Source organism: Corapipo altera, unplaced genomic scaffold (assembly GCF_003945725.1).
Source record: "Corapipo altera isolate COAL_440 unplaced genomic scaffold, ASM394572v1 65, whole genome shotgun sequence".
NCBI lineage: Eukaryota > Metazoa > Chordata > Aves > Passeriformes > Pipridae > Corapipo > Corapipo altera.
The window spans coordinates 3,493,436-3,520,564 of NW_020884891.1; the positions used below are offsets into that span (position 1 = coordinate 3,493,436).

Genomic DNA, 27,129 nt, shown 5'->3' on the forward strand with positions numbered 1-27,129 from the left:
AAGGTAGTAAGAAAAAAAAGATGTGAAATGATGAATTGCATTCAGCACCAAAATATGTAGGGAGAAGAGTTAGAATGGCTGTTAAAGAAATCATATCATGAAAGATAAGAAAGCTCAGAGAACATCAGTCATTCTTATTCTGCATGTTGGCTGGCACAGTAAAGGCAATAAACAAAACATACGCTTCCCTTTGTGTAGTACACAAAATCAGGATCTGAAGAAAAATAACAGGAGAGCACTAGAAGGGAGTCAGCTAAAATAAAATAGATTCCAGTGCTGCCATTTGCAGTATCCTGCAGTGTTTGCAAAAGTTTTTTCCTCAAGCATTAGCAGTGTTAAAACTTTAGACAGCTTCCTTAAAGTCTTTGTGGAGCACGTTGTGCTAATTCCTACAGTGTTCAAATGATGTTTTGGCCTGGTAATAGTATGCAAAACTCCTGGAAGGCTGTGTTTAAAACAAAAAAGCTACAAGCAATTCTTGCTAAATTGTTCCTTCCTGCACTTTCAGACACTGTCACACAACATCCACTGTAGTAAGCACATTAAAAATGCAGTCTCAAGGTCTAGTCAGCAGTCTGCTTCTGTAGTACATTAAAGCAAAGGAGTTCTACAAAACGAATCTCTAACCTGTTATGTGGTTCCCCAGCTGCATCCTGTGCTACACAGAGACACTGCTTATTCAAATGAATAATGATAATAAAAACCAATCATCATCTTGGCATACAGTAACACTTACATGCTGGAATCAAATCTCTTTCACGGGGTGGTTGGTGGCTGTTTGGGTGGCAACAGGAGTTTGTCACATGGTTCCTTGCAATGACTGTTTCAGATAGATCAGGTGAGACTTCCCAAACCAATGCTCTACAAAGCAGGGCTTCATCGATGTAACAGTTACCTGGGAAGACAAATTACATAGAGTTTTTATTGCTGAACACAATGCCATATGGTCTGGGATATCCCTCTGGTCAGCTGGGGTCACCTGTCCTGGTTGTGGCACACCTGATCTTCTGGTGTACCCCTAGTTTTTACAGCCTCTAGAAGCCTAGAATTTAAAAAAAAAAATTAAATCTTGATTAAAAAAATATTCATTTTAAGTAATTTGATCTAAGTCTGATATTTAAACTCACCACCTCTAAACAATCTTTTCCACATTCTAAAGAGAAGCAGATTTCACTCTGCAGTAGTTCGTTCTGCAGCTGGGGTATGAGGGGATATATCAGTATCTGCAACTAGGACAAAAAGTTTCAACTGCCAAATACATGATCCAAGATTTTGTGAAGGACAAAGCACAGACCCTATTAATTTCCATCTTAAAAGTACCATGGTTTTAGTCTGTCTTATTCTTTGATGTGCAACCATCAATGAGGACTTACCTGTGAAAACATGGCAATTAGTTCTGCATGAAAGCAATCAATATTGTAAAATTCAAGAAAAGGAACAAACTCTTTTGTTTCACATATATTGTCCCAGAACACCTTCCTCCCAGAAGGGTGATCAAGAATACTGGGAAATATTTAACAGCAAAGTAAATATTTATTTGAAAAATAAGAGAGTGGTCCTCAAAGCACTCAGCTATTGGTCTAGAGAGTAAAAAACCAAACAGGAGAACAAAACTTTTAAAGTGCTAGGTGTGGAAAAAATGGAAATGAGCTGGAATTTGTATTCTGAAGAAGAACTAAAGTAGAGCAAGAGAAGAAAACAGCTGCTTCAGGAATACAAACGCTAAATTTATTAATGCAAGAGAGGACAGTATGATTAAGTTGTTTAATGTACTGTTTAAAGCACCAGAACAGTTGGCTTAGTATATTTAACCAGGAAGGCTAAAAAAGCCATGAGCCTAGGCTGGAGTAAGTTCATAAATGGGTTACCTTCCCAATATTTTAGATTGTTTTTGAATTATTTATTTTTCCCCTCGTGCTCTATTCTGGAATAACTGTATGCAATACAGGAGTGCCTCAATAACAACAATGCAAGTCCCAGTCCCAGCTAAGTCCCAGCTGACTGTATCACACTGGGTGTATTCCTGACACTGAGCTGACACTTGGCCCAAGCCAACCTTAGGGTATTTTCTCATCACAACAGGTACCAGAGCATTTAATTATTTTACTGCATTCTTCTACAGTTAACATCTACAATGGCTCCTTCAGAAAGCAAAATAGAACAGAAATGCTAAAACTTTACCTAGAAAAGGGAATACAAGTTTTATTCTAGCAGTGAAACAAATGTGATGTCAACAGAGAACTCCAATAATAGGGAGATAGTGGGGATGTGCCCATATGCTTGCCATCTAATTTTAACATCACTTTGCCATTCTAATTTTTTACCCCTCAACTTGTCTTGAATTTGGTTGCTTTAAAGGTCCTTGATACAACAAGAAGTTAGCCTGTATATGTTAAAATCATATTGTCTGTTATTTAAATTTATTTTCTGCTACTTACCCTCAAACCAGTTGTAGAGGGTAAAGGAAGAAGGGGAACTTTTGCCATTCTGATTATCTATTGATGTTCTGATTATCTAGACAGATTCTATAAGTCTGTATCAGTGGCAGAGGTCTGGGTAGAATTAGGATCAGCTAATTAATAGTAAAAGGTCACTGGAGCCCTTTATTCATATAAACATATATATGTCTATACGTACACACAAACACCTAGAGGGAGCAACACCTTGCAGCACTGCATCAGAAGGAAAACCAAATGAACTTTAACTCATACTCAAGAACAGTTTCTGTTCTCACAGACATCACACATTCATACAACCAATAAGAGGGAAATTTGGATCACTAAGTATCAAAAATGATCCATGTATGCCTTAAGGAATATATCACTGAGGAATGGTAGACTGCTTGTGACATAAGCCAATAACTGGTCCTCTCAAGAGAAAATGCTGTGGAGAACAAATGTCATCTCTCTGCAGGGAGTAAATGAGCAAAATTCTGCTCACTGGGACTCTTTTTTCCACACTGAAGAATTTAGTTCACTGGCAACACTGTCTTCCTGTATGTTACCCACGCTCCAGTGAAAACACAGTCCTACTACTTCTGCCTTAAGGACAGAATAACCTTAAAGTTATTCCAAATGGAGTTAAGCCTTAAGAGACCTTGTAAAAAGTCTTAACAATCAAACATGACAACAAACTGCATCTTTCACAGCGAATGGATAAATAAAGTACCCAGCAGTGAAATGATGGGCTTGCAGGAAATACACAAATCCAACTCTTTTTCCACAGTCACACAATGTGCTACAAAACAAAGATATTCATGGGAACCTTTTGTAAGTGTAGTTATGGTAGTTCTTGGCTCCTTCCATCCTCAGTAGAGGTTAACCAATACAAAGTGCCATCCTTTTTCTATTGGTCATAGACAAAAATCTAAAATTAAAACCAAGTTTTGTGTCTATTGCTACTTTGCTGAAATAATCAGTTTTATTCTTTGTTTACAATTACCCAGAACATAAAAGAAACTGCTGGATACATTATCAGTTACACACTGCTTGCCAGTCACAGCTATTTATGATGCTAAATTATACTGCCTAAGTACAAAACCAAAAATTGCCAAAAATCGGGGAATTTATAAATTGGGAAAGCAGGAGGGGTAGGAGGGATAAGCTAATGCCATTAGCTTATGGTTAACCTTCTTCAAAAGGACAATTCAATGTGCTATTCAACAGGTAAATAATTCAAGTTTTCATTAATTTGAATATAATTTAGCAGACACTCTCCTGTGACAGCTACTGTTGAACAAACCACAATTATTTTGTTGATCCCATTGTAATGATTTATATTTGTAGGATGAGTCCTAATTTCTAAGATCATCACAAATTGAGAGAAAAAACCATTTTATGTACTTTCATTTAGATTATAAGTGAAGTAAGGTACTTATATTCAGTGTCCTACTTTTTCTTAATGTATAAACTTCCTCTATAACTACTTAAGATTTTAATTTAAAAGCTAATCTTCTAAAAATAATATTAATTAATATAGTTTTCTTTCTATTCCCCTACTACCTTCCATCCTTTCAGTTCCAGGTTTTCAACTGTAATGGCCTTCAGTTCTCCTACAGGTTTCCTAGCTGAGAAACAAATTTGTGCCAGCTTGCTGAATAACCTCAGTGATGTTCAGTCACTCAGAACTTCTCCATCTGTGTGTCCATCCATCCAGAGAACCAGATGCTCTCAAAATGCCTCACCCACCTTGCCTGGTGTATCAATATCCAAAATGTGTTCCTTCCATAGCTGCCACTTCCAGCCCTACAGCAAAAGTAACAACTGGCCTACCTGGAGCCCTCAGTTGTTTGCCTGGTCACAAAGAGTGTTTTCTTTATGAGTCAGTTGTTCTGCTGCCAGAGCTAAAGGGAGACCTACAAAAGGTCTCTGTACTATAGTTACTATTTACTATAATTAGTAATTAAAATCACTAGCTGAAGGTATTATAACAAAAATTAATAGAAAGCAACCATTTCACTCAGGAAGAAAAGTAGTTCAGAGAACAAGCAGATTCCATCAGAATGACAAGCTAAAGTTTCTATGTGTAACTACAGATCTATCATTTGTTTTCCACTGATAGGCATTTAGACAACTCAATTATTTTATTATTGAGATTAGAGAATGAGATAATTATATTAACTCCCTTTCTAAACTCATATATCATCCACTGACAGGTTGCAGAATTATTCTTGCCAAGAACCTGATGATTAAATAAGAACTTGCTTCAACAGATATACAGAAATGCCCTTGATTCTTTGTTACACATCTGTGCAGCTCTTTTTTTAGCTCAATACAAAATTTAGTACATCAGATCTGAACCAGAAGCTAATCATTTTCAAAAACATTTGGCTGGTAAATATTTCCTTCAGAAATTTCTTCTGAAAATACCTTAGAAGAAAGTGTCCTCATGTGAAAAAGAAAATCATATATAACAATTTTTATAAGTAAAATGTTTAATTATCATAAATCATTACAACTTGTCTGTGTTACATCCTCTTGAGTGAACAATTAATTCTGATTAGAAATCAGAAATATTATATCTTGTTCTTAGAAACAAAAGAAAGATATATATGAATCTCAAGGCTCTGTTAAAGGATGAAGCAGGAAAAAATAGTTCTGATTTATATCTAGAGATAGATATTCCCACTCATATTACATTTCAAAGCATTGCAAGAGAGATGTTTATTATGTAATATGGTGAAAGGTGTCAAGTGAACTGTCCTGCAGAGTTAAGTATCTTCAATCATAGTTAATACCAGTGTACTAAGAATGTTGTAGAATCAGTTTAAAAGTGATTATCACTAAAAAATGAAAAGTTACTGAAACTCGATATTCTCTTTTAGCAATTCAGTTGGAAAAGTTTTACTTTTATTTTCATTGATGTGCTTTACTAAGTACATCGAGTCAGTTTTTCCTGAAAGATAATAATAATATAGTTACAAGTCACATAAGCCAGTGGACTGTGTTAAATGCATAACACTTAGAAAAGGCATCTATGCATTTTAGGAGCTAAATTTCTAGTTAAGATAAACATTCCATCACTTAAGCATCAAAATTTCTGCCCTGAGCTGCTATTCACTGCTAGAACATCTGTGAAAGCCAAAGTTGCTGCCTTCCAACTGTTTGTTAGCATTACTCTTTTGCCAAAAATTGCCAGTCCCATAGAATGTGATGTTGCTAAGCCAGCAGAATTCAGGATACAAGGATTTCCTCATCTGTTTCAGCATAATGTTAGCCAAGTTAACTTCAGTTCAACTGGTCCTGCATTGTAGTGAATTAAAAGGAACAAAGTTTCTTCTAAAGATTAAATGTTCAGTCATGTACATTTTTGCAAAATGGTAAAATCAAATTTAATCATTAAAAACCTGCTCCAACCTGAGTCCTTCCCACAGGCTGCAGCTATTCACAAACTTCTCCAGGGTGGGTCCCTTTCCACAGGGCACAGTTCATAAGGAGCAGGTTGCTCCAGAGTGGATCCCTCATGGGGTCACAAGTCCTGCCAGCAAACCTGCTCCAGCGTGGGCTTCCCAGGGGAACACAGCTTTCTTCTGGCATCCACCTGCTGTGGCATGGGCTCCTGCACGGGCTGCAGGAGGATCTCTGCTCCCCTGTGGGTTGCAGGGACACAGCCACCTCACCATGGGCTGCACCACAGGGTGCAGGGGAACCTCAGCTGAGGTGCCTGGAGCACCTCCTGCCCCTCCTTCTGCACTGCCCAGGGAGCCTGTAGGCTTGTTTGTCCCACATATTCTCACTCCCCTCTTCTCACTGCAGTTGCCCCTGTGCAGTAACTGTTTTCCTTCTGAAATATGCTATTCCAGAGTCACTGCCACTGTCACTGATGGGTTCAGCCTTGGCCAGCAGCAGGTGCATCTTGGAGTCACTGGCATTGTCTCTGTTGGACATGGGGGAAGCTTCTAGAAGCTTCTCACAGAAGCTCTCCCTGTATCCCTCTTGCTACCAAAAGCTTCCCATGTAAACTCAGTATAGTTGTAAAAAGCCATGTCAGCACCATTACATGAGCCAAAGTGAGCTGTCAGGCACAGGAAGGAGTCAGAACTCTGCTTCCCTCAGTCCTCACCATCTGGAAAGTCTCTAGATAGAGGCATAAGATTCATCCCCAGCAACTCTAACCTGCATAAGGTTTAAATGTCTTTGCATTTAACACATTCTCTTTCTGACATAGCAATAATCCCTAATTATAGTCTCAACTTCAGGAGTATGCTGTTAAAATCATAAGAAGGGAAAAAAGTCCTATTCAGAGAATATCCTTGATAAAGCAGCAGTGCGTGCTGTGTGTTGATTAGACCTAGAGAGATACGTGTTTTTTCAATGTAAGAGAGAACTGTTGATTTTAGTCTTACAGGTGGATTCATTTATAAATGCTGACCCTGACATATAATCTTCAATAAAAGCTGTGCTTTTCTATCTAATTTCCATCTTTCAGCTGAGACATTAGCATTTCTTATTCAATGTTCTTCTCTCTCAAGCATTACCTCAGATTAATTGGCACTGTATAAAATAAGTTCCTGGGTGCACAATGGTAACCATGGTAGCCTTCATCCTATCTTCACAATGCATATGTAATTCAGTTCTCTGGAAAACATAATTAGTGCATAGCATAATATATTCTCTCCAAACACATCACCGTGGTATGAAATACACTAAATCAAAGCAAATGATGCCTACAACCTCCACCCAACTGGGCTACCATTGCTGAGCAGCTACTTTACAAATGAATATACTCTTAAATAGTTTTGCTGCAGCATCCCCAACTTGCATAGTACTGCTGCTTTACTCGTGTGCTTTTTCTTTATGACCAAAGGGTGGCAATGTTCTGCTTGTTATCAACGTGCCTTAGACAGTCAATAGCACCGTACACACTCAAGAATAGTAAAATCTCTTTCCAGCCAAGCCAGAAAGCTCTGCATCATTAACTGGTGTGCTTACTAGGTCCCAGTACTTCAGTGATGACCCCTTCAGTTACAGTAACACAAATATTAAAATACCATTTGAGTTGAAATCCAATGAGCTGTGTGAAAGTACATTCGTGTATATCTCCTTGTGAGGAAAATTAAAAGGCATATGCAGCTTAAAAACAAAGTGTGGTCTCTGTTCCCCATCACATATAATCAGGCCTTATTCAGGATGCCTCTCTTGGTTTTGTACAGGACAGTTACTGTTGTCCAGGAAGTGAAAAGTGTCATTAGCCTGGCTGCTCAGAAGGTGTCACCCAGCCTCTTGAGATTTTTACAGAAGCCTATTTAACTCATTTGAGGAGGGGATTTGCCAGTTGTGAATATTGAAGTCATCCAAAACATCTGTCAAAGAGGCCTTAATACCACACCCACAAGGACTGTCAGTGCACAAAACACATGGGAAAAACAGAGTGCAGCTGTTATTTCTCTAGTTAGCATACCAACAACAACTGCATTACTTATTTAATGGAATGAACCAAGAATAATCACATGTAGGAATAAACTGCTACTCTTGTGCTGGACCCACTCCTGTGATTACCAAACACAGGGTGTCCCACACCCAACTGTTCAGACACTGTTTCCATATGAGACTAAATAAGAAAGGATGTTTTTCCTGGTGTTTCACAGGGAGATGTTTTTCAGTATCAGCAGTAAAGTGGGAGGTCTAATACTAGATTATATAACTATTTTGTATAATTATGTGGGTATTTTAAGAAGATTGATGGTTATGGCATTAAAGCAAAGGCAAAAGCAGAAAAGCCAGGAAAAAAGAGGAAGATGGTCTAGATAAAAGGCATCCTTCCAAATACACTGAAGAGGCCAGACTGGGCATCATGATCTTTCTGATGAGGCTGAGGAGAAAAAGTTACAGTAAGAGATCTAGAGAAATATGTCAATTTTCAAATGCTGCCAACTATTACCTCTTAAATTACTATTAGCTATGAAAACCAAAATGAGAGCTGTTTCTCCCAAAAAAAAAATAAATAAAAAGAGCAAGAAGATGTCCAGACATGTCCAGGATAGTTTGTACTTAGAAGACATGAAAGTAATTTAATCCTTCATGTGAATGAGTATTGATTATGTTTACTGAAGTATTAGAAATTATGCTTTCATTAAGTGTGGGACATCACTGTGTCAGATGTAATGCAGACATTCACTACACCTCTGGTAAAAATTTCAGACAACTGGTTTTGGGTCCCAAATCAACTTAGCAAATATGATATGAAGTAGTTGCCTGGCAGCAAACTCAACTTAGCCCAGAATTCTTAGTAACTTTCATGTTTACAATCTTCTTCATGTACAATATTCTTCATTGTACACATGGATGAGGGGAAACACTTTCCAACTCATAACAAAAAACTTTGTAACTGCTATAATATTTTTTGAATGGTTTTGATAATATTACTTGACCTTTCTTTTATACCAACAACGTGCTATGGACACTTTTCTCCTCACAACCCCTTGGGATGTGGTAGTGCTGTTATGAGAACAGGGTGAACTGACATTTCCACTCACACATTGTCACCACACCAGGTGACAGCCTTGTGCCCCAGTCTACAAGGATAACAGATGCAGATCTCCATATCAGATATTTACAGCAAAAAGTAGCATTATGATCATAAAATTCCAGCCACACACACACTGATAATCCATGTGCATCCGATTCCACACATTTTGACATTTAGATATGGGGGCTAATGGAAAGAAACAGTATTTCTGTCAAATGACAGTGCTATAAAACAATTTGTAAGATAACAAAGCCATTGATTTCAATTATATAGAACCACAGAAACGGCCACTGTTAATACTGTAATGCTTAAACAGACATATCACACTTTCCTTTTACAGTCATTACAAAATTTATTTGTCAAAAAAATGGGAACAACTAGTAAAATAGTAACATTTTATATGCAAAAGCATGTTAGTTCAGGAAAAGCTATTTATCTTCACGCAGGTGATGACAATTATTTTGTGCATTTACATTAGCTTATGTATCATCAAGTAAGCGTTATATGACACACACTTTACACATTTCTTAAGGTACAGTATTTAATTACGTGTTTTTCTGTCTAATCTCATCATGTCAGCAACTCTAAGAAATGCTTTTAGAGTGGCTCTAATAATTGCTGGGCTCACTAGACATAGATTCATCCACTTGTGGCCAGTTATCCTGGGACATAGGAGAAATGTGAATTAGTGAGCACAAAAAGAAGCAAAACAAATTTAACTCAGTTTTAGGTTAGAATTTGGGAGAAGTAAGATCACAAATACTATTTGCCATACATTATATATTCTGTTTCTGTTACATAAACTTGGCTTTGCTTTATGTAAAACGCCCAGGCAATACTATCTGTGACTGCAGAACATTTTGAACCAACTCTACTAAAAAACGGATTATTGAGTCCTCAGAATAAGAGTTTTTATAACTCATCACATGAAAAAGTAAATATAGTATGGGAGTGGGGGAAAAGGAGTTAGTGGATCTTGAGAATGGTAATTAGGTACAGTTAGCTGTCCCACAGTGGCTAGTGCTAAATATCTGGGGAAATCTTACAGCCATATAAGTAACAGAAAGACATGTTAGAAGTCCTATTATTATCCTAAGTAATATAATTTAAGCATTAACACAGTAAAATGTTGGAATATTTTAAATGCCTTTAAATGCTGAAAACAAATTGTCTTAGTCATTAACTGTCAAATAATAGAAATTTTGTCTATTCATTAAGATTATTTAATATTGGTGAAATTCTTTGACTACCATTTAATTACTTGAAATTCAAAATCATTCAGTCACTCTTTTTGAAGAGAGACCTTCTTCAACTGTCAACATATCAAATATTTACCAAACATGGATACAAACATGTACTGAATAAAGTGTTCAGATGTATGCACTAGAACTGAGTGCTCTTTTCAGAGTCTCTGGGTTTTGGTACAGAAAAGATATCACATGATTCACTAGAAAAGAATTTTTTAAGCATTACAGGAACATCTCAAGAAAATCAATGGCCATAAACATGAACAATCTTGGAAAACTGAGAGTAAAGAGCCTAAAAAAGCTTCTTCCACTGAAGTGCACTCGAAAGACAAAACAATCATCATTATTTAAACAAAGGAGAAACTGTTGAAGTCACCATGAGCAGAATTTCACTCCAGAGATCTTACAAAGAAGTTACTCTTTTCCTTAAAGTTTAAATAGCAAGTTTCTGGATCAGTATCCACAAGTTTCAGATGCAATTCCAAGGTATGATATAATGCAAGATGCCTACAGATACTAACTCACAACCAGGCAATGCAGTTAAAATATCGTAGTGATTTGCAAACCAGGAAGGTTTTATGAACCACTTCAGATCACCTCCCATATTTTTAATGTACTATATATATATATTTATACAACAAAAGGAAAATGAAATCAGCACGACACCAGCATTAGTCTTTTTGATGTCTGCAGCATACCTAAGACTTCTACCTTACTACACCTTAAAACTTTCTGACAATTTGCAGACTTTCTGAACATTTTGAAAGTGTCCAAAAGCACTTACAAACTTGAGGCTTATTTTTCTTATTTTGGGAGGAGGGATCACGTTATTACTAGGATTAGGTACATATTTTGCAGCAATTTGCCTAGTCTGCAATAGAGGCCTATGCCAGCTACCACCCAAACATCCCTGAGTCGATCCCTTGTCCCAAGATCTGAAATTAAATACAGTCTACATACAGCAAAGATACAAATTCAAGCTCCAAGACTTGTGCTTAACATACATAGCAAACCTTACAGTGATTTATATTCAAAATTCTAGCTACATTCATGAGAAGAAAAATCATGTGAGAGCTTTCCAGTCAGGTCTCTGTTCAAGACTTTTCTCCTACACTAAAGAGGATAAAATACCCGTTTCTCCCTTTTTGTTAAGCAAGATGCCATTAAAAAATTTGAGGACAAATGGAATTATATATCATATATAACAGTTTCACACAAATAGTCATTCGGAGAGATAAGTAGTGGCTTATGCTACGTAAAAAATAAGACTTGCATTAGAAAAACAGCTGCTGACAGTAACTGCCCAAGTGATAATAAAGGCATGATAAAACAGCTTGCCACTAAGGTGAGCATTTACAAACTCTGAGACCTATTACTACTGACTTTTTTACTAGATCACATTGTAAAATGTGTAGAATGTCTCTGAGCATCCTCTAATTGCCGTCAACAACATTCTGTTAGTAGGAGCTAGAACAGAATATTCTGGTATATGTCATTACAAGTCCCTTTGAGCAGACCAGTTAGATCCATTTTAAATTAAGTGTATTTAAAGTGTATTGTAAAATGCAGCAATGATTAACTGGGAAAAAGTCACTCAAGAACTGAGTTTTTTCTTTGAACAACCTTGGTTTACAAATCCTGTCATTTTTCACTATAGATGTGAGTTGTCATTCAAGGGAAGCTGTCACTGTACTGACACTTTCCAACATGAGCTCCAGGGTAATTGTGCTGATTAGGAAACAAAATATTCATGTCCCATTTGAATGAATGGAAAAAATTGTAAGACAAATTTGTGCTTGGTTACCTTAATAATGTGCCTTGTCTTCTGATGTATTCCCATGGGAAGTGTAATCACGAAGGTATGCATCACATAAACCAACTTTAATGCCTTTTCATATGTAGCTCACTCTTCTTTCCAGGGCTGTAATCACTTAAAATGTTTACTGCAAGTTCATACATCCAGTTTCTGGAACTCAGAGAGGGCAGTGGATCAGGCACAACAGTACAGCACCTAAACATAGAAACATACCAGCATCAATTAAAAAGTAGTAGAAATCACAAATAGAACAACAGAAGCATAAAAATAACTTGGGTTTTATTTGTTGGTTTTCCCCTTCAACTTCCTCCTGAAGTTTCCAAAAGATTCAGCAAACCCAACATTTTTATCAGAACCAAATAACACACAAATCTGCCATAAGTACTAGTTTATCTACCATAAATGTAATTTACAGAATCTTGAGTAAAAACAATCTTAATAGAAATCAGACATCTGAATTTTCCTGCCAAGCTAACAATTTCTGTATAAGAATCCCAAGTCTATCTGGAGAAATCTTGAAAAACATCCACAAGAAAGTGGAGAAGCTTACCCTGCTATGCTAAAAGCTACCAGCAAGGGATAATTCTCTCCCTCCTTTTTCATTCACAATGGTGTTCTTGGGAACAGATTTATTTTGTGCTTGCAGTGTCTAATAACAACCGTTATGCATTTATTTTCCCGCAATCCTGACACAGTAATGTTATCCTACTTAACTCTGTGACTCTTTCTGACATAAAAATGCACCCACCATGACATCCTTTAATACTGTAACAAACTGGCAGTGACCGAGGACTCCACGGCTGTTCCCAGAGCACACGCCGGTTGATTTAACTCCCCCATGGTGCTAATGGATAGAAGTCATTACAACATAATTGCTAACAATAATATAAACCCTGTAAAATAGAAAAAAAAACAATTTTAATGCTAAGATTGGCAGACACGTAGCTTTCAGAGACAAGTATTTAAAGCAGCCCTTCAAATAGAAGAACTGCTCCATTGCTTTATTCCTCACATCAGTATACTGATATTTTTCAGACACTCCCCCCATAGTTCCATTTCAGCACAAAATTAAGTTGGCTTTGAAACCCAGCATTAGTAAGTCTCATTCCCACGAAACCACCCTCACCTTCTACTCATATCTCTACTGTGCTTCTGTGGCTTTGTTGGAGTGCCCATCACATGCCTCCTCATACAGATCAAAAGAAAATTATGGCTCTGCCCATCGTTTAAGAGAATTTCTTAGTCATTATTAAGCTCCACAAAGTTCACTTTTTGCCCAAATAAATTTTACTGGGGAGGGAAAGGGGGGGAAGATACTAAGAGAATAATGGCTACACACAGTTAGAAATGTTGATTTTTTTTTGCAGCAAAAGATTGTTAAGCGTAAAAAAATTAGACATTTCTACCAGTCATTTCCTGCTCTCCCTAGATACCCCTTAAAATAGGGTTTAAAAAGTCAAACTCTTGCTAGATATACAACTTCCTATATAAAGTTCCCTGAGGTTCTCATGAATTTTCCTTTTTATGCCCAAACCATCATGTGTTTGTAGCTTGGTACAGTGAACCTGGTGAACTGGTTTATAGTTTAATTAAATAAAAAAAAAGGAAGGGAACAATGGGAGATGGGCCAAAGAAAAATACTAGTACACAGCACGAAAATCATTTAGAGAGGGGTCATAATGTGATAACTGAGGGAGCAGAAATCAAGCTGGTGCAGCAGACACCCCATTCAGCCCCACCACTAAAATGTCACCTTTTCCTGAGTGGATGAATGAAATCAGAAGAAAAAAAGCCACTTGGATATATTTGAGCTTTGCATTTATCTGAAATTAAAACACCACCACCAAACCCAACCCAAAATTTATGGTGATTTGATCCAGCTTAATATAAATGAGAAACAGAAGCTAGGAAACACAAGAGAAAAACAGAGGAAACTAGAGAGGAATCCAAAGTATCAGAACCTTATCAGAAGCTGAAAAGTTGGACAGGGAGATGACACAGGCAATGGCATCAGTCCATTAGAAAACAGAGAGGAAAAATCAGCACTAAAGCCTAAGCCCAAAACCTATGTGTGTAATGTCTTTGGAAAACCCAACTGTAAAAAAGAAGTATTAAAATTCCTGAGGTACTAAAGAAATATATTTAGAAAACAGAGCAAATACTAATGATAAATAGTTTTGTTGCTCCTTTCTTATGGGTGAGGAATAAATTAAAAACACAAAGCTGAAAAGCTTCCTTCAACCATATTTTTCTATGATCTGCAGTTGTTATATCACAAAAAGAGGTACTTAAAAGAAATTTTACTTGTATTAAAAATTAAAAGCTTATGTCTCTCTTATTTAGGCAAAAACACACCCTTAGTTCAGAAGGTTTTGAAATATTTGTTTATTCAGGCTTGTTACCTATTCTGTGTTTTTATAGCCTTCTAAAATATGAAGTACCACACCGCATAATAGCTTTTCCAGTCTTCTCTGAAAATCCTTCCCAAACAGTAGCCTTAATCCCTTCAAACACTTGTCCAACATTCCCTGCATGCATTGACACCATGGAATGTCTTCCAACACTAAAGAAAAATACTAGCATGGTATTTATTTTGTTTTTCATTTTCATTGAGCTGCAAGTCACACTTGTAAGATAGTGATTAGTTCCTGAACGACTAACCTATCATGTATTTAAGGTAGACAGAAGACAGCTTGAACTGTTTATTCTGTATTTTTATTGTCAAAAGAGAAAGAGTGGGTTTCTTTTTGCAATTTCATGCTGATTAAATTTGGTATTAATATGAAAAACTTAATCAGTGGGACTACCCCAAATATTCCTAAAGATATAAGCCACAGAGGAATATGTCATCCTTTACTTTCAATAACAAAATGAAAAAATAAAACAAGGAAACAAGCTGGCATAAGAATGTCATAAATATTTTTCAGAGGAGACACTTTTTATACAGTATTTTTACTCCTCACAAAAATCGAGTGATAGGCATGAAGTGGGTGAGCAGTGGGATGCCTTGTCTGATTCCTCTTTGATTTGCTCAGATTATTTTGCTCTTGCTGGAAGAATTGAAATGAACATACAGGATTTTTTGTTTGCTTCACAAATGAAAGCTTGTCTTTCCCTTAACTTTCTCCATGACAGAGTCTCCAATCCAACTCCAGCTGTGGGCAGCACTTTTTGTCTGCAATCACTACCAGGAACAGTGCTGGCACTCAGATGCAGCAACACAATCCAGTGTTGGCTAAATCCACATAGGAATTTGTATTAGATATAACCCAGCAATAAAAGACCATATTTGAAAACAGACTGCTTGGATGAGTTCCTCATCTACCTGTAAAACAGCAGCTAGAAACCCAAGAGACTATTTAAAATAAGGAAGAGGCATTCAGTCTGGGAATATCAGAGCATTGGAAAGACTCAAAATTCATTTTTCACAATTCGTTCTTCAAACTTAACAAACATGCCAATCTAAAGTTGCATTTTTTGAAAAAGAACTATGTTTCAGAGTCACATAAAACTTCTGAAATACAGTGTGATTGAATAGAGGACCACTCTGAAACCCATAAAGTTCACATTTTATGCTAGTTTGGCTTTTTTTACATTCCTTGGAAAACTATCATTGTGTCAGCTGCAGTTCTGTATAATTTGGGTACGTACTGCTGAAACCTATTACACACTGTAAAAATGAAAAAAAACCCCAAAATTTTAATTATGTAAAGTTTTGCATTCACCAGGGTCAGGGGAAACTTTTTATTTTGCAGGAAGGCCCTTTCATGTGAACTTCCCCTTCATTTCTGCTGCATTTTTCTGTATTTTACCCGTCCCGCTGGTTTTAACACAAATTACAAGCAACTCATGTGTCACTTATTCACAAGGGCTCCAATATGCAAAAACAAAACCAGAGTTAGTTGAAGACAAACTAGGGTAATGTGAATGCAGTGGAACACAGTGATTACAGCAGGAGGAGCTCCAAAGTATTCTAAACAACCCTTACTCTACAGAGGGGAAACTAAGAGTAAACAAGACAACGTACAAACTGAAAAGTACTATGTATGGCTCTTCCATTTGCTTACTGCAAAACAATGATATTTTGCCTTTTTTATCTAACTTTGCATCTCCTATTGGGAGAGGGGAATTTTTTTTTCTACGGTTATTGTAGTGAAAGCTCCAACTGAAATTAAAGGCCACAGGTTAGCAGAGCTCAGAAGGAAATATATTCAACTCTATCCCTGTTGAAGCACTACAGTCTTCATGCTGACTTCTGTTTAAATATGGGGAAAATGACTCCTTAAAAAAAAAAAAAAAAAGTGAATTTGAAACCACTTCTGATCAGTGGGATCAGAAAACAGCCACTACTTCTTAAGAAGAATTGGTCAGAGGACAACTGAATCAAGGCTAAAGCAGCAGCGGTAAGACCTAGGTGAAAAATAAGAATACTGATCAAATTTCTAGCATTACTTAACTCACTGGCTCAGGCACTTTAGGCAAGCAAGAGATTTGGGAGATAGATTGTCAACCAATATTACCTCAAATAGCTCCAGCACAGCTGAGTTACCCAGGTTTACAGAAGCTTTTGATCTCTGAGAATGAAGGATTTTCAGAAATCTCTTAAGTTTCAAACCTGTGAGGAAAGTGATACAGTTTGGGATGACAGGAAACACTGAGATGGAACAGAAACCATTCTCAATAAAGGGAGAAGTATAAACACACACAAGCCAACAGAACATTACAAAAATTCAAACTGCAAAAATGAACTATTAAACGTCCAATTCAAACCAGATTTTAATTCAGTCTTTCAGTTCTCCAATAATAATTGCTGTCCACTAATTTTCCAGGCAACCACCACGCTGCTACTTCACATGCAAGCTTTTGTGGAATAACTTTCATATTGTGAGGTGGTTATTTTTTAAACCTGCATAACTGAAATCCACAGAGTTTCTATTCACTGCTGCTAAATACCTATTCAAATCTTTTTGGTAGAAAACATTTAGAAAGAGAAATCATGATTATTTCATAAGGAAATCAAACTTACATATAATCCTTGTTCTCACATAGCCTTTCTGCTCTCTACTCCCTCAGAAAACTTTTAAATCTGAAAAGCTGGTAAAACTACTGTTATATGGCTTAGTTCCAAAAAGAGAGCAAAAAAAACTCAGTATGAAAAAATCTTATTGCCACTGCCCTTGAGAAGGAGAACAGAGAAATATGGAACTACCCTTGCCCATGAAGCCAAAAAAAAAAAAGTTAAAAAAAATTAAGACAAAATTCTTTTAAAATAAAATCAAATAACACTATACAGAAAAATATATTGAAATAACCACAAAGAGGAACAAAGAAGATGCTTATTTGTTCTTCAATCCTATAGTTTTAAAATCCACATCTTATTTTTGACAATTTTACATCAAGGTGTGTTTGCAACATGTGACTACTGGCACAAAGAATGACAACTAACTTATAAAAAAAGTCTTGGTTAAAAGATAATAAAATTTCAAATTAAAATTAACAAAAACATCATATCAAGAAGCTTTATTCAAACAATATGAAGTGGAAGGTCGTTTACTAAAGTTGCAATTTTTTTTTTACTGAATTCTTCATTCCACATCTTCCATTTTGGTTACCTTTAATTTATTTTATAGTCATGATGAGCAGTTTGAAAACAAGAATAAAAAAAGCGAAAGATGTTCTCAATGTAACAATTAAAAAATACCTGACATGAAAGTTCTTTTTCGTAAAGTTGTAAATCCCAAGGAAAACTTGGATAAGCTTTCCTCCTTAGACATTTGCTACCATAAACTACCAGAGCACTTATCTGCTATTTTGTCACACATCCTCTTTTTTTACAGTTTTCCAGAGAATTAGGGTAAAATACACATACTCATCTGGAGGGTCTGAGACTTCCAATAGTATTCCATGTTGCAGCTACATTTGAAGATTGCTTTTATACACTGTAAATATAATTTCTGGTAGTACTTAAAACATTAATCCAAACCAACAAGACTTAAGGGCATCTGGCAGTTCAGATTTCTGGGCAGTATTTTAACCGACAGCAATCGTACACTACTGAAAAATCAATTTAATGTGAATCTAGTGAACAATAATTTTTAAGAAAGTCACTGAACTCCTGTTCTATTGGAGACCCAGGGAAGGTATTAATTAGAGGTATTAGAGGTATCAATTTAATGAAGTCCTAGTCCAGCTTCTACTGAGAGCTTTGTGAATATCAGCTTTTCCTTCCCCACCAGCTCATAGTAATTAAGGCCTCCTCACTCCTCCAGAGACAAGGTTTCAGAGTGCACACAGTACAAAACTGGCACCTCCTACGTGGTGTTAACTTGTAGGAAAGGGAAAGTAGAAAGTTGTTGGAAGTGTAACACTGAGAAAGAAATGAGAAATAAACGTTGTGTTGGCTGATACTGTTGGAAACCTTTTCTCCTTTGTGGTGGAAGGGAGGTTAACAGAGGTCAGTGTTACCACGTGCTCTCATTTCAAAGAATTACCACGTGCACATTCTCCTGATAAATCATGGTTAGACTTTTTATAGACATTTGGATGTTTGGAGATTTAGCATAACTTTGGGACAGATTTTGTCAGGAAATAATTTTGCTCCGATAACTTGTTCTCCAGCCCTCTAATATCTATATCTGCATGAGAAATTAAGCAGTACATGGGAAGTTCAAGATAACATTTTTCAAGATGGTTTTGCTCCACTACTAATGATCCTTCCCCATCAGCTTTGCCAGTACAAACAAATGAGGATGTGTTAAAGCAGGAGCAGATATAGAATGACAGAGACAAATGAGATAGAAGCATCATGAATGTGGTGCTGTCAGTGCAGAATCCAACTGATGCTCTATAACAGACACAAAGCACATTTTTTGTTAAAAGTCTGACACTGGACAGAGAAGGTAATAGTTGCATACAATATGCAGCTAAAGGATTACTGAAGAACATTAATTAAAATATTTTACTGCATGTGTTACTCTTACAGTATCCACAATTCATAGATTTTTAAGAACTCAGACTAATTTTACCATAATGATCTTTTTAAAGATGGCTGTTAATTGGGAAATATAATGCTTACCAGTACTTTGGGGGTTGAAGTTACATGATGAAAGACAAAATACCAAGTAATTCAGATTTTTAGATACTGAGCTAATTTCACAGAAAAGAAAGCTTGCATATTTAGCAGGAAGCCATCAAAATTCAAAATAGAAGCCAGCTTGAAATAAATGATGTCTTATTTTAGTAAGCAAACTTTGTTTAATTGCACTTCTGAAAAGAATTCAGATTTTAATGGAAGATAAAATTTTCAGTGAGCAGTGCATAATAAAAAGCATAGCACAAACACAGCACAATAAAGAACATTCCCACTATACATATACTCAATCTAGAGCATTATGATTCAAGGATATCAGTCATTCTTACTAAATCAGGAGTATGTTTTGACATGAAATCCGAGCTGAATGCTTCTCTGAAGGACATTCAAATCCTTCCATAATACTTAAAACTCAATTCACAATGACGCTATTCCCATTCTGTGCTTCTGCACTGAAATCAAACAACTATTTTAATTATTGCAATACAAACAAGTATTTCAGGGACCTGGGGCCCTTTGGAGTAGTATCGTACCAGAGTTAACGAATTCAGCCAGTGCAACTCAATCCTCTCAGCTCTCTGGATTGCCACAAAGAGGAAAACCAAGATTTTCATGCCCTCTTATGGGAAAACTGTGTCTGGCTGCCATTCTTGCCCAGCTCTCTCCCTACTAAGAAACAATTAATCTGTCAGAGCTTCAAGATGAGCTGATTAAACAATCCCAGGGCAAGGATTACATCCCACTGTCTCTAGTTCACTTACTTTCTATCCCCACTTTCACATGAACTGTTTAACATATTTTCTTCTTCTGTTTGTTTGTTCTGAAGTTTGTTGTCTTTCCTCATTAGAGACATTTGCATTCCTAGGGAAATGCACACCTAATTTACATATTTGTTAAATCCAGAAATATAAACAGTTTTGAGTATTAGCACACTGACAGAATGTCATGATGTAAATAATGCAAGAGTCACAATGATTGTAACATGTATCTCTCAGGCTAATTTGTACAAGTGCTCGGCATTGTGACATTGTTAAGAAAATTATTTTGATGCAAGCCAAAAAGAGACAGAGTTACAAAAAAAATGTGTTAACTTTTAATTTTGTCCAACTTATTACTGAGAAAAGAATTAAATGAGTGAGGGGGAAACTATAAGTGAAAAAATTAAAGAAACAGATGTAAAATTTCCATCCCTTGTGAACCTGCTGTGCTACTGCCAGATTTGCAGAGAAGCCTCTTGAGGGCATAGCAGACAAACCACAAGAAATCCCATTGAGTCAAGAGCTGAGTTTACACTACTTGAATCCATCTAAGTCTTCAAAGCTCAGATGAGCTTCAGTTGTTTCATTCTCTCTTCTGTTACATAGCTACATGGAAACTATGAAGCACCCTCAAACAGAGAGACAATAATACTGAGTTTTAAAGAGAGAATTGTCTAAAGACAACTCTCTGAAGAGAGCATTACCAAAGCCCAGCACTACCAAATATTTATTTGTAGGTAAATAAGCTGCTAAGAGACGTTTCATCCAGACCAGAACAAGACAGAGAAATGACTCCAGTTTACCCTCAAGTATGTCTGCTACTTTAGGAGAAAGGATAAAGGGCAAGAAGTTCACCTACTTCTTCCCCAGAACTGAAGATTTCAGCCCTGGGATATTCATGGGTGAGACGGGAACCACAGAGATCTCTGGACTCCTGCAATTAACAACATTATAGTACCAGAGTCCCTGTTTTGGAAACGTCCTCCTATTTTAGCTGTACTTACACTTTGAGGGGTATTAAATAAAGTTAACTCTGTATCCTCTTATAAAATAAAACCCACACTTTCTTATTCATAAAGTACTAATCATAACTTTATATAGTATCTATTAATATCAATAAGCACATAATCATAATTGCTGAATATAGAACTGAAAAAATATTTATTTTATATATTTATTCCCCCTGCAAAATAGGGGTAATTTTAAAATCAAATACTGTACAAACAGATTGATAATGTCTTTATATCATAAACACAACAACACAGTTCTGGCTTTGAATATTAACACCTCAGCTTTGGGACTTTAAATAAAATGTGTACAGTGAAAAACAGAATATTGTTTCTCAGAAGATTAATCAAAAATAGAAGCCAACTTGGAAAAGAGAAAAAACATCCAAAAAACCAGATATGCCCTAGAAGATATTTTTCCTCTGAAATATTTAAATAAAGCTAAATATGAAAAACCAAGTTAGATAAAAATAAATCAAGTTAAATCTGAAATGTGACAGATGAAACAACCCAAAAATACCCAGCTGTGGTATTTCTTCTACTGATAGACTGGAGAACTGTCAAGCCTTCGCTTATAAGACCTTTACCCCTGTTCCATTTGAACAGCACAGGAAATTTTTTCTTTTCCTTTTTTAAAAAGCTCAAGGGCATCCTGGCAATCAGAGTATTATGTAATTTGCCCAAATAGGAATATTTCTGTACCAAAGGCAGGTAGATCAGCACAGTGTTGTGGGAAATAGGAAGCTGAGGGCTGAGGCTGGAAAGTACCAAGGTTGGAGCACCCAGATTATTCCAGGATTTATCCCCCAGTACCACTTGCTCAGGCTGGTGGGAGGAGACTGTGGCACCAGCAGAGGAGCCTCCTGGGAACAGAGACTACAGGGGTAGGTGTGGGGCTGGAACAAACTTTCTTGGATTAAATGAGCCACAGGCTGCTAATGGAAACAGCAGAAGTCCTGGACAAACAAAGGAATACCTTTGCCTTAGAACAAGTTTTGAGAAAGAGTTCTAAGGAATTCCAAGTACTGAGTGCAGCAATGACCTCTCATTAGGAAGGACCTATCATTAGAGTATTAAGCCAAACTTAGAAGCAAGAGTGAGATATATTAATCCTATCCAGATATTCAGCTCCTCTCAGGTCCTGCACAGCAAGGCTACTAAATTTTCCAGATTTTCATTAGTGTATGTCAAAACTCTCCTGCCAAGGATAATTAATTACTTATGTCTGACCAAAATGTAACTGGAGATGTTTGGAATGGAGTTAACTGTACACAGAAGCCATCATCTTATGCTTCCAACCTTGAGAATTGCCCAGACAAAAAATTTAAATTTTAAATTATCAAACATAACCTGGATACTTAAAAACTTGAAAGAAATAGCCAATTTTTGGTGGCCAGTCTCCACCATTTTGTTTATTTATCTGGGAAAAAACTAAGTAAATCCCACCACCTACTTATGCTACTTGACACACAGAGGAAGCACAAACAGCTTACAGCTGAAGCAAATCAGGCTCTTTGGATGCAGTTGGCTTCACAAAACTAGTTTGCTATTACATGAATATAATGAATAATTTCCATCTTGAGAATTTATCATCTATAAGAATAGACTTGCCTTCCTATTTGTATTTAAGTTACTAACTCTCAGTTTCTATAAACACGTGCATCTAATGTTTTCCCTCTAAGCCTTCCTCCTCTATGCTCTAGCATTTTTTGCTTTCCAGAAGAATTTGACCATTTTTAGTTTTGCTCAATATTCTATAAAGGCAAGAGGCATTTATAAAGCAGATTTACAGAGCCTGCCGTGTCAGGTGGATTTCTGCTGGTGTGTCAGCTGAACATATTTCCCTGCTCTAATGTCTATATAGTTGATAGCTGCAGTCAGATAACAACAGAAAAGTAATAGCACCAGGAGGCAGATGAGCAACCCTGGGAAGTTATGTCTGTCTAATGGGGACGGATTGTCCACTGTGAAATTTTTAAAGCATCATATACAAAACAATGAGTTAGTGGTGGAAAAAGCAGGCAGTTCTGTTGCAGAACAGCTTCAGAAAAGCTGCTATCACCTCAGTAAAAGAGGTGAATTCAGAAAGCTGGAACATTGACTCAGCAAATTAATGCATGAGCACGTGTTGCCACAGGTGCTGGAACTCTGAAGACTGATTTTCAGCTATGGTTATGAAACGCAGAATTTCAGAAGCATTACCTTGTTTTCAGAGAGCCAAAAGTAAATTACTGCTTACTAAAAAAAACAACAGTGGCTGCTGAGTTAGATTGTACAACGTCAATTTTCATTAATAATCGTCCTAGAAGTAATTTGAATGTTAATGAGAAAGCAAAGAAATGAGAATGTTAATGAGAAAGCAAAATAGGCATGCTGTTGTCCACTTGAAAATATCAATACTGCAGAAGTCAGTGAGAGCATCCTCTGCTAAGATTTCAAACACTATAAATAATAATATACCTTATATTACTTGCTGAATGACACACGATTAGGTAAGTCAGTATACTGTGTTGTATATATTATATACAAAGCTGAGAATGCTTTATATACTTTTTTCTTTAAATGTACAGCTAAATGCTGCTAATGTGCCTTCCATAGTAAAAAAAAAAAAAAAAATACACTCAATTTCATGTTTGACATGAAAGTCTTAAGTCTTTTCATACACTATTATATTTCATGCAGGAATGTGTACGTTTGATAGAAACGTTTCCAAAAATGCAGCCTGATTTTCCCTATGTATTGTGCTTAAATCCCTATTGCTTTGTTTTAAATTCTTTTCTTGCAGAAGAAACTGAATTTATTAGAAGAGACCAACACGACAAGCAACACGAACATCAGGGTTTACTGTGAAAATGGGCAAAAGCACTTGAACAGTTCTTTATCATTGCTCATTCTTCCAAAATGACAACTTTATATAACACTGAGAAGAGCTGACTGCTTTCTATCCTGTTGTACTAACAGCTTTTGGCACAGGCAATTATGACTCAATTTAAAAAACCCGAGAGAGAGCATTTGCGTGTGAACACCAGAGATGGGCCAGCTCGTTTTGAGTCAGCTATTAAGCATAACAAAACGGCATTTGAGTTCTGCCTGGTCATTCTTCACCTTCCACATTATCTGAAAAAAAAAGAGAAAAAACGGCTGGTAGGCAAATGAGAGGGGGTTGAAAACGAAAATAGAGCAGAGTGAAAAAGATTGAGCAGAAGCAGTGATTGCAAAGAGCAGTGGAGAATGGCTAAGGCTGTAAATCTCTAAATGACAGAATGCTTATTCTAAATGAAGTAGCACTTGCTTTCACCAAAAACAGCCATTCATTTTTTCGTGTATCTTTCCGAATAAGATAAACTGGAGGAGGAAAGTTGGTAAATTTTATCTGCATAATAATTCAGGCATCATGTGACAGCCTATTTCTCACCAGCTTCCCAAACTATTCTACATTCCACAGACTAAGTGGTTAGAAGCCTGTCAGATTAATAAAACCAGAAATGCCAAGGTTGATCATCCCCAAATCAAATTGTTTGTGACCAAACAAAAGAACTTTGTAGTAATTCATTTTCCCTATGTGAAAAAATTTTCATTTTTCTTTCCTAAAACACAATAGGTAGCTCCCAGGAGTTACCTGATGAGTGAATCTTTTGGTCCTGCGGGATGCAGGTGATCTGAGACAGTGTGTGTGCTCATTGTCTCCTGCTACCTGCATTCTCCTTATCAACCACCCAGTTTCCTACTAAATAGCTATTGGGGCTCAGTTACACTTCTAAAAAATAATAATGTCAGTCTTTCAGTTCTTCTGTGGTTATAAGTGAAATATTTGTAGACACTGCGACTCCTCTTCCACCACCTTCAAATATATCCTATCGGGGGCAGGATTTGCAGAATTACATGATATTGCTTTCTAAAAGGAAAACAAAGAAGTGATGAAAAATGAGACTTGCTCCCCCAAAAACATTTGCCAAACCTTCCACAAGTCTTTTTTGGAAACAGATTGTTCTTTTGTATCCAGCCAAAAACAAACCAAGAAACCCAAATGATTCTTCTGCTGAATATCAAGGCTGTATCCTCCACTACCTTTAGCTGACCAAGATATTCCAGAATAGCCATTTTTAAGTTCAAGTCTGATATCTTCTCTTTAGGAAATGACTGTATCCAGGAATACATGTTGCTTAGGAAGTTTTACTGATCAGTTACTCACCCTGTATCTTTAGCTTGGCCCCCAAGGATTCAGCTCAGCACAGTGAGTGCTGGTACCAAAGCTGCTCCTGCATTTGCTGATCCTGAAACTGTCACCACAAAGGGTCACTTGGATGAGATGAGAGTTTGGATCCTGTCTTACACAGAGGTATTTTCAGAAACTTTTTCATGTTTACAAAGTGATAGCTAAAGAAAAACACTGCAGAATTTACAGTAATTTCATTTTAATTGACTACGCACAAATTTGTGCTTCTTACATCAGTACATATTTGGGACAAGTTACTTTCGAATTACAGAGAGCTGACAACTCTTGGCACGTCAATTCTTAAGAGCTCAAACAGTGCCTAGTCTCAGAAATTCTGTGCTTTTCATCAAAATAATTGCCCATAGCACATCTGGTCATAACTTCTGTTATTATCATGAGGCAGAAGAAGTAAAGTGCAACAAAAGTACATTACTGGTTTTGGAATCATTTGCAGGATAGTTTGTGGCAAGTCCTATGCTCTGTGCTTTCTTTCAGAAATTTAGGCCTTGGCTCTACGCTTCCTAGACAGATAACCCACTCACTTCCATGAACTTAAACTAATTTTCTTAAACATTAACAATATGCTTACCTCCTTTAATCAACTACAAATACAAATTTATTAATGTCAATATATTAAATAAATATTACTAAATTTACACAAAAAGTTTGTAAAATGTACCTACAATTATATATGCCTTAATGGAGATAATGAGGAGTTAAATCTTCCTCTAACATAAGTTGCTGGGTATGGTCAGTGCTCGATTCCCAGTTAATCAGGCACTGCTGTTGGAATAGCTGCTTAGGCACACATGGCCTCTCTCTTGAAGGATTATCAAATTTGGAACTGTTCACAGTAATCAGAGGAGGCAGCAAGTGTCACAGCTTCAGAAACCTCCCAGTGTCTTGCAGAATGGGGAACATATTTCAGTCAGCATTTCTGAACATGTTCATTAGCCCCAGACTGCAGAAATCCACAGGATATCTAGTGCCAGGTTCCCAAACAACTACAGCAATAAATTCATTTAACCCCCATCCTCTCACTTCTAGGTGCACTTTTTATTCTGAAGTTAAATCAAAGTCTCAAGATAAAAATCAAATTCAATCAAGGTGAAGTTGGAGAAAACAAGTATTTTTGGGAAAAAGTATGGCAGTTCACCCAGTTATTTCTTTCTTGGAGGGTCAGACAGTAAAAGTGATTTTTCCTTGTCCAAACTTATTGCTGATATCAGCTTATCACAGCTGTAAGTGTGATATCATGGAGAATCAAGTCTAGGTCAGCTTAAGATCTGGTCTAGCCTGTCTCAGCCCACAGTTGTGGATACTATTTATGTTATTCATGTCTGTGTATCATTTTGCAGGCTTGGCAGTTGAATTCTACTTTCAGGTCTGTACTTTTTTTATCTTCCAGGTCAGTAGTAATGCAGTTAGGAAAAAAAAAAAACAACTACAAATGTCCACCTATCTCAAGACAAACTACATAAAAATGTGGAAATTAGGAGTACACAAGTAATGTTTACTTCCAGATAAAGCACTTATGGGTGAGCCAGTTTTACATTCTAAAACCCTTTAAGTGAACTTAGTTGAACGCCCAGTCAGTCACACGTGCAGTCAATGAACACTTTGCTATTAGATAAAGATTGATAAATACATTAGGACACACTTGTCAGCTCTCCTCTCTCTTTGACATGTTAATTATACAAGATTGCATTGTAATTCTACAAACCACAGAGCAGAAGTGTAGAAGAAATGCCCAGTCCGGAAAAAATATCCAAATAACGTTTTAAAAAACATCCCAGAGGTCTTTTGTTAGAACATGTTAGAATGACAGATCTAGTACATTGCAAAAATTAGTATATTTTTGTGTTCAGAAATTTTACAGTCATATCTCACATCACAGTTTTCCCTGAATCTCCAAGAACAAGACATTTTGCATCTGTGGAAATTGCTTTATTACTACTGGTCTATATTCTTTTATTTACACTAAATTTGCATTAAATAACACGGTTATTGAACCGGCTTACCTTCTGC

General features: G+C 36.6%; 1 long non-coding RNA gene across 2 annotated transcripts in view; it reads right to left on the reverse strand.

Annotated features, from left to right (window-relative positions):
* Positions 1-27,129, reverse strand: part of LOC113948100 — a 71,592-nt gene that overhangs the window by 22,457 nt on the left and 22,006 nt on the right. The window contains exons 1-3 of one of the 2 annotated variants that reach the window (XR_003527997.1): positions 20,738-20,942; positions 12,019-12,225; positions 737-895 (exon numbers count right to left, since the gene is read on the reverse strand). This is a non-coding gene — a long non-coding RNA (uncharacterized LOC113948100). Of the gene's footprint in view, positions 1-736; positions 896-12,018; positions 12,226-20,737; positions 20,943-27,129 lie in introns of those variants that run through there. The other variant, XR_003527998.1, reaches the window with a different exon arrangement.